General features: G+C 31.0%; 2 non-coding genes across 2 annotated transcripts; both read left to right on the forward strand.

Annotated features, from left to right (window-relative positions):
- Positions 1-1,180: 1,180 nt before the first annotated feature.
- Trnan-guu (transfer RNA asparagine (anticodon GUU)) lies at positions 1,181-1,254 on the forward strand. The gene has a single exon. It is a non-coding gene; the product is annotated as a tRNA-Asn (tRNA).
- A 3,821-nt stretch (positions 1,255-5,075) lies between these two features.
- Positions 5,076-5,158, forward strand: Trnal-uaa (transfer RNA leucine (anticodon UAA)). Its single transcript has one exon. It is a non-coding gene; the product is annotated as a tRNA-Leu (tRNA).
- The last annotated feature ends 11,012 nt before the right edge of the window (positions 5,159-16,170 follow it).

Genomic DNA, 16,170 nt, shown 5'->3' on the forward strand with positions numbered 1-16,170 from the left:
GATTTTTTCTGCAATTTAGTCCACCATCTAGCAAAAAAAGTAGTTTATCAACCTTTAAGATTAATGGAAAAATACAGATTCTTTAACTTCCATTAAATCAATCATCTGATTTTGGATTTATAAAATTATTTTTGTCTTTTAAAGATGTTTAAAAGAAGCTGGTAATGCACATGTTTACGTTTGTAAAACTGTTTTAATATATTTATATTGAAAAGGGTGATATCCCATACAATTATTTTTTTTTTAAAACGCAATAATTGTGTCAAAGTAATTTTAAATTCATCATCACAACAAGCAAAAATACTTACAACTAGATTTATTTGATAAATAAAATACGATTTAAAATAATTTCATCATTTTTGAAATTAATCTCTATTAATAAATAAAGATAATCATAAACATAAATTAATTATGATTATCAACTAAATTATTAAATCAAATTTTATGTATTTAATTATTAGATAAATGTTTATCATTATTATTTTCTTTTTAATTTAAAAGATTGCGGTTCGAGTCCACCTAGGGTCAAATATATAATCGCCTTTTTTACAATTTTGCTTTGCAAATTTGATAGAAATGTCGCAAATCAGTCGTTTCTGTGTCCCAATCATTGGCGCGTTTAGCTCTTTAACCGAAAAGTTGGAGGTTCGACCCCCCCCCCCCCCCCAAGAACGAAACTAGTTTTTTCTCATTTTTATTATTATAATTTTGCTTTGCAAATTTAATAGAAGTGTCGCGAATTAGTCGTATTTGTGTCGCAATAGATTGGCGCGTTTTGCTCTTAACCGCAAGGTTGAAGGTTCGGGCCCATTTATGAACGAAATATATAATTACATTTTAATTGTATTAATTTTGCTTTGCAAATTTAAACAAAGTGGGCGAAATAATTGTCTCTGTCGCGCAATCGGTTAGGGCGTTCAGCTGTTAGGAGAAAGTTTGAAGGTTTAAGTCCACCAAGGGCCAAATTTATTTTGTTACATTTTTTTATTATAATTTTGATCTCTAAATTTAGACCAAGTGTGCCAAAAAATGTCGTCTCTATGGCGCAATCAGTTAGCGAGTTCGTCTGTTAACCGAAAGGTCGGTTGTTCGAGTCCACCCAAGGTCAAATATATTTTGTTACATTTTTATTATTATAATTTTAATCTTTAGATTCAATTCAACTGTAGCAATGATTGTCGTCTCTGTGGCGCAATCGGTTAGCGCGTTCGGCTGTTAACCGAAAGGTTGGTGGTTCAAGCCCACCCAGTGACGATTTTTTGTTTGCTTCATTTTTATTACTATAATAATGTTTTGCAAATTTCATAAAAATGTCGCGAATCAGTTGTTGTTGTGTTGCAATCGTTGGCGCAATTGGCTATTAACTATTAACTTCCATTAAATCAATCATCTGATTTTGAATTTATAAAATTATTTCCGTTTTTTAAAGATGTTAAAAAAAAGCTGGTGATGCACATGTTAACGTTTGTAAAACTGTTTTAATATATTTATATTAAAAAGGGTGATATCCCATACAATTATTTTTTTTTAAAGAACGCAATAATTGTGTCAAAGTAATTTGAAAATCATTATTACAACAAGCAAAAATACTTACAACTGGATTTATTTGATAAATAAAATACGATTTAAAATCATTTGATCATTTTTAAAATTAATTTCTATTAATAAATAAAGATAATCATAAACATAAATTAATTAAGATTATCAACTAAATTATTAAATCAAATTTTATGTATTTAATTATTAGATAAATGTTTATCATTATTTTTTTTTTAATTTAAAAGATTGCGGTTCGAGTCCACCCAGGGTCAAATATATAATCGTCTTCTTTTACAATTTTGCTTTGCAAATTTGATAGAAATGTCGCAAATCAGTCGTTTCTGTGTCGCAATCATTGGCGCGTTTAGCTCTTTAACCGAAAAGTTGGAGGTTCGACCTCCCCCCCCCCCCCCCCAAGAACGAAACTAGTTTTTTCTCATTTTTATTATTATAATTTTGCTTTGCAAATTTAACAGAAGTGTCGCGAATTAGTCGTATTTGTGTCGCAATAGATTGGCGCGTTTTGCTCTTAACCGCAAGGTTGAAGGTTCGGGCCCATTCATGAACGAAATATATAATTACATTTTTATTGTATTAATTTTGCTTTGCAAATTTAAACAAAGTGGGCGAAATAATCATCTCTGTCGCGCAATCGGTTAGGGCGTTCAGCTGTTAGGAGAAAGTTTGAAGGTTTAAGTCCACCAAGGGTCAATTTTATTTTGTTAAACATTTCTATTATTATAATTTTGATCTTGCTTCATTTTTATTACCATAATAATGTTTTGCAAATTTAATAAAAATGTCGCGAATCAGTTGTTGTTGTGTTGCAATGGTTGGCGCATTTGTGTATTAACCGAAATGTCAACCCAGAGATAAAAATAGTTTTCTTTAGATTTAAAATATTTCCTTTGCAAATTTGTTTGAAACTCTTTTCACATGGAACCTCTAACTTCGTTTTTCTGGAATTAAACCATTATTTTAACGATTCATTTTAGCTTTTTATTAAAGGCAAATGTTTGTTTTAAAGACAAAGGGCAATTTCGTTCTATTGAACAGAAGCCACTCAATAAACATGGATTTAGACATTACTTAATTTAGCGTTTAATTTTGAAAGAAATTAGACAGAATTTTATATTCTTGTAAACAACCGACAACTAAGGGCAGTTATTAATCAATAAATTTACTACACTCCATTTTTAACAAAACTTATCTTGGGGACAATATTAAACATCGGTGGTAAAGTTTATGCTTGTCAAGCTTGGGATTTCTGGTTTTCACCCAGACGGTCCGGCGATTTCCGGTGTAGAAATAGTTTTTTTATTTTCGACGTGCGTTTTAATGTTATGATGCATAGATCGTTCAATTTGGGAGTTTTCAACAAGAATTTAAATATTAAAATACTTTACTTTATTTTAAATACATTTGTTTGTAACGACATGACTGATACATCGACTTTCTTTAAAGGCATTATGACATAGTGTTAAAGCGCCAGTCTAGTAAAAAGAAGGTCCTGGGGTCGATCCCCATTAGCGCCTAATCATTTACCGCACGATCAGTAAAAGTTTTATTATGAAGGTACTGTCCAACGATATCCACTGAACAACGTTACTTATTTTTTGTGGATAAACTCTTTGTTCCCTTTAAGGCAGCTAGCGTAATTTTAGTTAAAAAATTAGTAAAAAAAAATCCGTTGTCGACAGGATTCGAACCTTCGCGGGCAAAGCGCAAAAGATTTCAAGTCGATTGCCTTAACGACTCGGCCACGCCAACTCGTTTGTTGGATTCTCGGAGCAGCCAGCGTGATTTAATCAAATTATTTAAAGTTGTATTAAAACATAAAATAAAGCGTTGTCGGCATGAGTCGAACCTGCGCGGGCAGAGCCTCAAAAAACTCAAACCTATAGCTCCACCAATCGGCCACGACAACTCTAATGTTCCATTCTAGAAGCACCTCGCGTGATTTTAATTAGTTAATTAAATTTGTATTTAAAATAAAATAATGCGTTGTCGGCAGGATTCGAACCTGACAACTGTTATGTTGGATTCTCAGAGCAGCTAGCGTGATTTAAATTAATTTTATAACAAAACTGAAATAAAAATGCGTTATCGGCTGGACTCGAACCTTCGCGGGCAGAGCCTAAAAGAAATCAAGTCTAAAATAAGTTTTTTTCCCCGAGCAGCTAGCGCGATTTTAATTAATTATTTAAATTTGAACTAAGACTAAATAAAAAAATTCGTTGTCGGCAGGATTCGAATATGTGCGGACAGCGCCTAAAAGATTGTAAGTCTATGGCCTCGGCCACGACAACTTTTTTGTTTACTTTTCAAGGCAACTTTAATTTCTAAAATTGTATTTATTTAATTTTTAATTAAAAAATGCAAAAAAAATGCGTTTTCGGCAGGATTCGAACTTGTGCCTGCAGAGCTGAATAGTTTCCTTTTTTATAGCCTTAACCAATCGGTCACGACAACTCTTGCTTTTCCTTCTTGAGGCAGCTAGCGTGATTTTATTCAATTATTTAAATGCTCATCCCATGGCATTGTAATTTTTTCATGGTTTTGGGGTTTTAATTATTTTTATTGGTTAAGTGTAGATTTTGGTCCCAATAAGCTAGGTATTTACAGTAATGTGTGTAAATATGCTAAGTGTAGTTTCTTTACAGTTATAATTGCTGTTATTCTTTTGACCGTTTCTAACAACCAACTTTGTTCCTATTTGAATAAGGTATATATGCTATTTGTATAATTTTTAAAAACAGAATTTTATAAAATTTTGCTGAACAAATTGTCAAATTTTAATCAAACGAATGTTAAATTTTAACATTTTTTATCGAATTTTAATCAAACCAATCTTATTTGTGGACTAACAATTAATAAAGTTAAAAGAAAAAAGGCATATTGTTCGTATTTTTAATTTTTTAAACGTAAGCCGATAGATATTCTTTATTACAACTCAAGTTGTAGGATCACGTCTGTAAAACTACATATATGTTTAATAAATAAGCAAAAGTGATAAAAATTCGAATTGCTGGTTGTGGGTAAATGGCCAGCTGCAAATATTTGTTGCAACTTTTACGTTAATTTACTTTTGTTAATAAAGTGATTTAAAATAATTTTTGTCGCAATTACAAAAATAATTATGGTTACTAAATTAAAGACTGTTATTGCATTTCATTAAAGAAAAGAATTACTTGCCCATTTAAAATTTATTTTATTGCTGTAACAGGTTTTGCAATATAATAACAGTTTTATGTATCTAATCGTGTTATTTAAATAAAATGCATGTTAAAGGCAATACAAAATGACATTTCCTACTTTAAAATGAACCACCCCAAAAAAGTTTAGAATACCCGAGGAAATAGTAGGACGCAAAGTACGCACAAAGTTCGCTACGCAAACACCTTGTTTAAACCAACCAAAAAAAATTGACTTAAAATCAAAGTTTCGAAAGACAATAAGGCATAAGGCTGCCAATCACAATTGGTAGCTTACTTAAGATTTATGTTTATTAGCATCTTAACAAGGCTTTCGCACGTACTGGGTTGGCCGAGTGGTTAAGGCGTTGGACTTAAGTTCCAATGGACGAATTTCCGCGTGGGTTCGAACCCCACACCCAGTAATTTCATTTTAACTTGATTTATTTAAAAAAAAATGACATTTGGTTCAAAACCGTTTAAACCTTTTTTTTATAAAAAAAACTTACACAGTAAATTAAAATATAACCTTTATAATAACTAGACTAAATTTCAGCAAACAAACACGCATCGATGTCGTATAATATAATCAAACTAAATTTAAAAGCAAAATATTTATCTTATTTTTTATTAATCAAGCAAATATTTAAGCATAATTGACAATAAAATACCTAATCTTATACCCAAAGTAAAAATCATGAACCTTTACCACTTTAAGTAAAATGTTTTTGATATTTTGAGCATTTGCTTGAACAAATAAACGCTGTAAAAGACTCTTGTAGGGAGTGAGGTCAAGAAAATTTTAATCCTAAAAAGTATCGACTGAAACTGTGCTCCTTGGTCTGGTGACAATGTTGACGGTAATAAATCTTGCTAGTAAGCATTTGCAAGTTTTATTGCAAAGCGTTGCAAAACCGATTAACGCTACCACTATTCAGACTTTGCAATATAAGGATGTTTATTCTAGGCACCTCCTTGTTTGTTATCACAAAACCAATCACTTACCGAATTGGAAAATTGGCTTCTTATGTTCTATCCGAGAATATCCCTAGTTAAAAATTATTTTCAGAAAAAGAATACTTACCTTTTGTGTATGAAAATTAAATTTGTTGTTTAAAAACTACATCTTGACTTATTCAGCTTCTCATTTTTTAAGTTTTTTTACAATTAAACAACAACTAGAAATATAAGACGTCTTATAATACACATGGCTTTGTTTCGCTGCGATGCAATTTTATCGTTATTAATCGTGTTTTTAAAGAACAAAGCAAACTTATTAACCCAACGAGTATGTTTTACGATTTTGTACAGTATGCAATAAAACCGCTTCAAATAGCGTATAAAAAAATTACATACATTTCCTACTCTTTATTGCCACTTTTTTATTATTCACGAAGCCCAATCACTACTTTAACCTAATCCAATTGTTTATTTTTGTTTTATTAATTGTAAAATGATTTAAAAAAAATTAGGCAAGGGTCACCCTTTCCTATGCAAAAAGGTACAAATTTTTTGCCCTTTTATTCAACGTCACAATGCCATTGTTATTTTAATTTAAAGAGATGGTTCGGTTAAAAAAGTTCTTTTTTAATTATGTTGTAATTTTTACAACTTGCACGAGAATACCATATTGGTCAAGTAGTTTTTGAGATATCGGGATTTGCAGTTAAAATCATAGAAATACTAATATATATACACTTAAAAATATTTAAAAAGTAACAACTGTCTTACATAATATAGATAAATTTTGCTTGTGTTAAGTTGTTTTCTGCCAAAAAAATTTAAAAAAAGTACAAAAAACGGCTCAGAGAAGGGCAAAATAAGGTTATTTCTCTGTCTGCCAGCGTATGATCTTACGACGATGACATCGTGCGTCACGTGACTCGCGAGCGTAGGGAATTTCCCTATATACCTTCAAATTACGATATCTCAAAAACTACGCGACCAATTTTTAAAATAATGGTATATCCTTGTCCAAGTTGGAAAAATTCCGACATAATTAGAAAAGACACTCTGCGACCGAACCATTTTTCTAACATTTAAAAAAAAATTAGTATGTTGCCTTATTTTCATTACATTAACTTTATTTATTAAAAAAGCATTAAAATTATTTGCACCTTTGTAAAAAATAGTAATTAATATTGTACAAAATTCCAAAAAACCTTTTGTTAATAATCAAATTTTATTTCCACATTTTGTTACGGATATACCTACAAACCTTTTTTTACAGCCTAATTTCTCAACTGAAATATATTAGCACTCGTTACAGAAAAAAAAATTAAATAATTTAAATCAAACCTTCGGGCCATTACATTTTTGATTCGACCAGAATTGTACAATTTTGAATAAATTTATCCGATAAAGGTTTTTGACCAGGCGAATGAAGGGAAAAAACTTGTCTGATAGTTGCTTATTATATTAACCTTGCCCCATTAATGTGAGGAAACAACTTCCATGTCATTTTATAGTGCTACAGAAAAAAACAACAGGAGTTGTTTTATTTGTCTTTGTGGTCTAGAACTAATACCAAAATCCCTCCTGTATCAGTTTTTTTTTATGTTGTTTTAATAAGTTTTGCCTTACAAGCCATTCCCTGATAGACTTTTTCCAGTTTTCTTTTCCAATGAATTCTTTTGTCGTGTTACAAATTTTATAAAATTAAAAAATATGGCCATGTAAGCATACCTCGTAGTATCCTTTCCAGATTTTTGTATCTCATATTCTTGCAAATTTATGTAAAATTATCGATTTGATTCATGTTTGCCATGATTTTCAATATAGTTTTTATTGCAGATTGTGTTCTTTTTATTTGTTTTTTCGAAACCAGTTATTATTATTTGTTCACTGTAGTTTTGTAGAATTTTGTTGTATGTAATTTGTAAATTTGTGTTAGTAGCTTTTTTAAATTTGGCCCAATTCCGGTCCTGAAACTTTATGAATATTTTTAAAATGAATTTCAAACCAAGGACAAATATACCACATTTAGGGCATTTTCGTCCGGAAAACTTTTTGTATAATATCCATTTTCTTAAAATTTTCAATTGATTTTTATTGTGTAGCATTTGTTGCGCATATTCGGTTTCAGTATTATGATATTTTTTATGTGATACGAAACATTTTTAAATGAACGACCACAGCCCAAAAAAACGCATTGCCGAACCCTTCCTTTTTTAATAAAACAAAAAACATATTCATGTTATATAGCAAAATTTATAAGAATTTAAAATTACTTTAAATAAACAAAAAATTAAATTAGCTGAAGTGATTCTTAATTAATGCTGATAAAACAATAACTTTTTTCATAGAAATGACTAAATGAGGCGTGTTCCATACGCCAACATTGTATTTTAAATTTTCAAAACGTTTGGGGTCTTTACATAGAGCCGTTGAAGCACTTCAATAGCTTCTTCATATGTTTCGCTATCCTCGATGTACTCATAAACGGTATGTGATACACAATTAGATTTTCCCCGAAGGTCGGGCTGGCTTTATAGTTATATCCATTATTTTAGTTTATTAAATTGTTACGAAAAACAAGTCAATTAATTTTATATTTACCAAAGGATTGGTTTTAATAAACTAAAAATACACTATAACTCGAGAGATTAACATTCTAACTAACACATTAAACCAGTGGTTCCCAACCTTTTTTGACACATTCTTCTTTTGCTCTTTTCAGAAATTTTTATTCCTCCCCTGTATAATTTAAGCTACATTTAAAATATCACTGATTTAACGAAATCTCATTTTTAACTCAATGCGAAGTTTGTTTTTGTTTATTATCGGAAAGTTGCTGAGTGCGAGGAACAGATTGTGATAGAGAACAACGCAGTACATCTTCAACATCAAGTCTCTTTCTTTGCTTGGTCTTTATTTGCAGCAGAGTAGAGAAACCCGACTCGCACAGATATGTAGACAAATATGAAATAAGAATCCGAACAGATTTTTCTGTTGTCTTCGACTAAGAGTCTTTCATTTTAATCCAGAACTGTGTAAGAAGTTTTTCGTTGTAAGTTTGCCTTGCTGAAGAATCATTAAATAGCTCTAAGAATTCGTCTTGGCATTCACCTGAAAGCTTTTCAACAGCAAATGTAAAATGATTTCTTACAAATTCAAGTTCATCATTTGTAATTTCAGGAAAATGTATCTCAAATTCGCTTTCAAGTTTTGACAAATGTATCAAAATGTCATTGTCATTTGCACGGGAAGTTTATTCCTCTGATATCAAGAAGCATATCCAATTTCTCAAACATTAAACAATTCTGCAGTTGGATTTTTCGTTTCTTATTTGCCAATTTTATTAACGATTTGTATCATCTGTTCTAAAACTTTTTAAATTGAATCAGGCAATGTTTTGGAAGCTAGGGCTTGCCTATGCAGTGAACACCTTTGCTTGTCAGAGCTTGAAGTTTCACAGAAGTTTGAAAGTCTGATTCAAACGATTTTTGATACGTCTTTGAATTGTGTTGTTTAAAAGTGGAAGTAAAAAGTGTGCAGTGTAAAATGGTAGTTTGTTGATAATGTTATTGTATTGAATAATCGTCGATTCATTCACATTTGAAACAGAGCAGTTAAGCCAATCTTTGTTGTTCATTACAGCCTGATAGATTGGCCAACTCGCTCCGATGCCGACGTATCCACATGAATATTCACGTTGAGAATTGTTGATAGATGTTGTTTCGTTGAAACCAATTCTTTTTATAGAATCAACCAAATCACCAGAGACTCTACTTGCCATAAAATCAACAACCCGAGCTTTGCCACGAATAACAGTATTGTCCAGAAAGTTATGAATTAACTTAAAGTTTTATGTTTGTTTTACTAGATCTAACCTGAATAAATGGAGTTGCTGATTTATAGAGTCTTATTACTGGTTTGTTCCATAGAAAATTGATTTGCAGCAGCTGTAGAAAAAAAAATTATTATAAATAAGACACAAATTTATGTAAAATATAAAATTTTAAACTTATTTTTGGTTAGTAATTTACCTGGAATATATTCACAATTTTTATTGTTGCATAAGGCGATATAAATTATTATATAATAATAAATATATATTCAATACTAAAATTTTTTTAAAAGAAAATTGTAATTTACAGTCAATGTTACAACATTTTATGATTACTTTAATAAATCTTCATTAAAATCACCTAATATAATTACAGTGCCATAAGTATTTTGGATTTTAAAAAAGTTGGTAGTGGTTGAATTTGGGGGTCTGTACACTGCACATATAACACAAACTTTTACTTGACACACACAATTTGGTTATTATAAGAGTCAGAATATTGTTTAAGAAATTGATGATTTAAGTTGTTCTTTATGTAAATTATTATGCCACCACCTCGCGATCCTTTGTTTCTATCGAATCGCAAAAGGGAATGACTCTCAATTTGAAACCTAAAAATAATGTAAATTGAGTTAATAAACGATAACAAGAGGTTTTTAGTTCAAAATAAACAAGTAAATATATAGATAACTAATCAAAGTTAAAGTACCTCGTAGTTGAATCTCTTTACACCATGTTTCACTAACACAAATTACATCTGATTTTAAAAGTTCATGGTAGGATTTGAAATCATCAATATGCAGAGATAAAGATTGTGCATTAACTGAAGTTATTACTAAGTGGGAATTCTGTTGTTTAAGATCTTGAATCGGGAATATTTGATGCGGTAGAATTTTGGGTATTTTTTCCAGAGCTTGAATAATTGAATGTTTAGTATGAATGAAGTTCGAATTATAATTTTTAAGATGCAATCCTTCTAACTGTTGACATCGACTCAATGCTACATAAATTTGTCCTAAAAACATAAATTAATTAAAATAGAGAAGTAGATTAACACGAAAAATTGACTTTAAATTTATTGACATACAAAAATTAAACTAAACTAATAAAATTACCTGCACGATTAATTTTAGCCATGTCCACTATTGCGTTTTTGGTTCGATCAAAAGACAATCTTCACCAACTTCTTTGTAGTATGGTTGTTTTAATCTTCGATTTTTCCCAACCTTGGGGGAATCAAATGTGATTCCGATGTATTGGGGATGGCCATATTTCTTTTCACCCTCAATAATGCACTTAACAGTTCCAATACAACCGTTGCAGATACCATCAGTTACGTCTATGTTCACCAGGATCGACATCCCACGGCAACTTGAATAACCTTATTAAAAATTATAGTTTTTTGATAAGCTGCAGCAGGATAATTAAAATTATCAGGTTCAATAGAAGTTTTTCCGCTTAGATTTTTTTAAATGTCTACAGCTTTCAAATTGTACAGATTGTCCAGTTTTTCAATAATTTTAGAATTGTGCATATTAACTTCACGATTAGTGCCAAAAATGTGCAAGTTATTATTACCAAAATTAGAATCCTTGTTTAAAAAATTAGAATCCTTGTTAAAAAAACTCATCATCCAATTTATTAATGATTGTATTAAATTTGACTCGAAGTCTAGGCATTGTCGCAAACTGTTGGTCACCTTTCTGCCTAACAATTTCATCAAGATGGTGAACTTTGAAATGAAGCCAGTGTTCAGGAAGGAGGGAGCTAGGATCAATATTGTACAGAGCACGAGCTTTGACAGAGAAAGCTGATGAAAGTCACCTACTGCAATCACACCAACATTTCTAAAAGAAAAATTTTTTAAATTTGGTCGGAGAATTTGATTGAGACGTTCACTTATAACACCTAACATTTCCTTGCTGACCATTGAAATTTCATCGATAATTTAAAGTTTGGGATTTTGATATTGTAATCGAGGTGTTTTTGCAGTTTCTTCAGTAAGGCTATTCATATGATTTAGCCTCATTCCTGGACTGATGCGAAAAGCATGGTGAATAGTTTGACTCCCTATGGCAAAAGCAGAAACACCTGTTGGAGCTACTAATAATACAGGAGTATTATCTGGAATGTCAACTGCTCGTTGAAAAACACGTTGCATTTCAAAATATAAACAGTGAATAATATGGCTTTTTCCAGTTTCAGCACCACCCGTCAGAAAAAGTTTTAAAGGATTATGAGAATCTTTGTGCAATTTTTTCAAACACCAAAGACGCACATAGTTAAATATAGCATGTTGATTTTTGTTTAAAATCTGTATCATATTCATACCTTCAACATATGCTATTAATGGTTTAGCACTCACACATTTGGAAAATTGGGAGATTTTTCACAACAGCCAGTTCAGCCGGCAACTCTTCTTCTTCACTATCAACAACAGCAGATTTTTTAGGACCCTTCAATTCCAGTCGATCTGATTCTTCCAAATTTTCTGGATTCATCGATTCTGCCGCAGTTTCCAATGCTTCTTCAGTGTGGCTTGTGAAGTCCGCCATGTTGTTAATTACGACATCCTTCACATTCAAAACAAAATCAGTTGTGAAAATTTTGCTATAACCATCAGGCATGAGTTCGTCTGAATGACGATGAGGAAAGTACAATCGCAAGATTCTTTCAAAATATAGATCTCCATCTCATTCTTTATTGAGCTTACAGTGTTTAATCACTGCAGACCGTCCCATTCTAAATATATAAATAAACAAACGATAAAAGAATAATTAATATTCTTACTTTTAAAGTAGACAAAAGATAATTTTAAAAACATACGAACATAATTATTTTATATAATTTTTAACTAGAATAGTTATAACATATTGCATTATAAAATAACATGTAACTTACCTTTTCTTAATACGATCCATGTCATTTTTTAATAAAAACACAGAATACTCTGATCCATCTCCATCATCTGCTCAATCTTTTAAATCATCATAGATTACGTTATACTTACAACAAAATTCTGCCAAACAGAGACTCTGGAATTATTGCAAATCAGGTCGTTTAAGATAACGATCCATTAAACTCGTCATCCACATATTTTCCACGCCATCTTCCGCTTGCAATTGTAACACCGACAATGGTAAAGAAATTCTTAAAAAATAAAAGTAAAGTTTAAACCCAAAGCCCATTTACTTTAATAACCTATAAATAACAATAATATATATTTTTTTTTATAGGCCTGAACTAACCTGGAACTGTCAGCATCTACAGGTATAAAAACAACATCTCTAGTACACGATTTCAATGGTAAACCCCCAACACGATAGATCGCTTCTATCACAGACACTTCCTGATGACTAAGATAAGCATTAGAAAGTGACTTTAGTTCTTTCATCGTATCGAAATTTCCTTCACGCGCCCCCTTCTGTGCTTGTTTAATGAACATACCAACCTTCCTCTCTTCTTTAGTGATATAGGATAGAATGTACATAACACAACTGTAAAATTTAAATTAATTATGATTTCTACAACGAATATTGTTAAGACCAAATTTCACTTTATAGCACTTAAAAAAATTAAAAAACTGTGTTTATTATAATACCTGTATGGATCTAAAACATATTGGATGTCCATATTTGCATTCCATGCCCGAAGTAAATTTGGGTTGTAGGGACTTATCCACATTTCTTTCGAAATGCGTTTTAAAACAACTTGGTTTCGTGTACCTAAAGTATTAACAGCATCTTCAAATTCATCTTGGGATATACAAGCAAACTTAAAAACTTCAGATGCAGAAAAAATATTGATAGCTTCCAAAATGATAAGTAATACTTTATAGGATTGACTGTGTCTCTTGCTATGAGTCTGTAGAAGTGACCATCTCATAAAGCTTAGGATCGACCTCTGGATCAGGAATCTCACAAGTTATATGTTGATCAATGAACGCACTGATGGTTTCTGGATTATCACGTTTTAAACACAGGAGCATCCTTGATCTACAGCAAAGCATGAATGTGTGGCCAACCTCTAGCCTGAAACTCTACCCTGTAAAAATAATCAACAACTTCTCCCACTGGATTTGATTTGTTCATCAACAAATCATGAAAGAAGCATTTTGTTCGTCGATCAAACATCCTCGCAGCCATCACAGGGTTGCTTGCAATCAACTGACAGTACTCAGGCCAACTAAAGTCTTCCTTGTACTCCACATTTAATTGCATGCAAATGCTCTGAACAATCTCCTTCCAGCGGCGGTCACCTTTTCGAATATAATAAAAAACATTTTTTAAAACATTAAAAAAAAATTACTAATTTTTTTTATTTATGATTTTTTGTATATAAAATTATATTAAAATTGTATAAATATTTAAAATAACCGTAAAATTAATGTAACAGATACAAAAAAAAAAAAAAATATAAGTGGGGTCACTAGAAAAAATATTGTAATAAGAAAAAAGCTGACGGTTACAATAGGCACCAATCCCAATTTTCTGAGGTCGCTCCTCTTCAAAAGTGTTTGCTCCATCACAGAAAATTGATGAAAAAGCCAAAGCTTCGTTTTGGATAGCCATGAGTAAAGTGTTATTCTCAGCTGAAGCCAGACACAGCACATTATCATGAATGGCATCACTAACATGCTTGGCAAAATCTGTAGGCTGAAAACAAATATAAAGAGGAGCAGTAGATTAGGTAAAATCTGTTTCTAATTTATCATTCATACCTACTTCATGACTTACCTGGTCACCTTCAAAAGTGACATTACTTATCCCTATGCCATCAGTTGAAGCAATACTCACCCCCTGACGATCAGTTGAAACAATACTTACCACTTGACAATTAGTTTAAGCAATATTTACCACTTGACAATTAGTTATACTAATACTTACCTCTCCACCAATACTTGAAGAAGTAATACTTACCTCTCCACCATTACTTGAAGCAATACTTAACTCACCATCTTTAAAAAGAATTTCAACGATGATTTTACCCCCGTCCCCACTGTTGCTCACTTTCATACCTACTTGCTCCTCATCTGTAATTTGAATTTAAACACTATAAATAAGATAATATGTAAAGAAATAACAATTAAAAATGTAGCTTTAACTAGCTTGACAGATCATTTTATGTTTTACTATCTATAAACTTTAAAGTACCTAAAAAATTTATTAGGTCAAGTTAAAATTGCAAATAAAATTTACAAGCAAAATATTTTACACCTAAGTTACTTCAAATCTTATACCTGAAGCTTCGTCTTCATTTAACTTTTCTTGTTCAACCTTGGGATTCCATTCCAATAATTATGCTTTATCAATTACTATTTCCGTAAAAAATTATTGAAAGTCAATTTAAAATTTATTAAGTTGCTTTTAAGCAGTTAAGAAGAAACTGACAGTGTCTATGAACACTTTTCATCATTCCTTTCGGCAACGAAATCACTTTCATGAAAGGAATGACTGGAGATATTAGATGTCTTTCCAAGTCATTTAACGCTGGTAAATCTGATGTAGGTAAAGCAAAATTGTTGACATAAGCTTGAGGAGGAATGGAATCCTTTAGAAGATGCCGCTTGCACGTTGAACATATATATTTGCAGCCATCATATTCCTATAGGCGTTGGCTTGGTGTCTTATAACATCAAGTTGAACCACGGAATCCCTTCAGAACACACGATGACAAATATTACATGGATATTCACACATCTTTATTGTTTTAATGCAAAACAAATCAATTGCAGCATCGATGTTCTTGTTTTGCTCGAATTTAACCTTTTCGTATTGTCTTTTTTCTTCTTTTTTTGGGTTCATTCGGTCTTAACTTGTTATATTCTGAAACTTTTTTGATCGTGTATAAAGGAATTTTTTTGTACTTTAAACTGGTCTTTTGTTTTGTGTAGGCGGGATTCGTTTTATACTTTTCCTGGGTCATCTTCTTTGTGTACTCCGGATTCGTTTTGTACATTTCCTTAATCATCTTCTTGATATCTTCGGTATTTCTGTTATAACGTAATTTTATTTTGCTGATGGTGTACTGCGGGTTTTTCAAATATGCATCACGGCTCGTCTGTTTCTTTTTCTCGGGACTTTCTTCATAATTTTTCTTGGCATTGTTTTTAAAGTATTGTGGATTGGCTAAGTATTTTTCACGATCTCTTTGTAAATAAAACGACTTGTTGTCTTCATAATATTTCTTTTTGCTTTTAGCCCTAATGAAAGCTTCTTCTGAACTAGCTTCCCTAGCTGCTTTTAAAGCTCTCCTTTTTCGTTTTTGATCAATCATAATTTAATTGTGAGTTTTTCGCTTTGGCATTGTAATAATAGTTAATAATAATAATAATAATATATTTGAAATAAAACTGTGCTAAAACATAAATTAAAATAAATTAAATTTAGTATTCTTTATATATAACAAACAGCTGTAAATTTTTTTTAAACGCAATTGACTTTTTAAAGTTGCTTTGTTAGTAAATAATAAACTTATAAAAAAGACGCCATTAGAAGAAGCACTATAGTAAACTAGCATATAACTAAATAAATATTCTCACTTAAATAAATTGCAAACGTTATAACATTGTTATTTAAAGTAACTTAGTATTGATATAGGAAACTAAATAAATAAGAAAAAAAATAATTAAGAAAAAAATTTATGGGA

The sequence above is a fragment of the Corella eumyota genome, chromosome 6 (assembly GCF_963082875.1).
Source record: "Corella eumyota chromosome 6, kaCorEumy4.1, whole genome shotgun sequence".
Lineage (NCBI taxonomy): Eukaryota > Metazoa > Chordata > Ascidiacea > Phlebobranchia > Corellidae > Corella > Corella eumyota.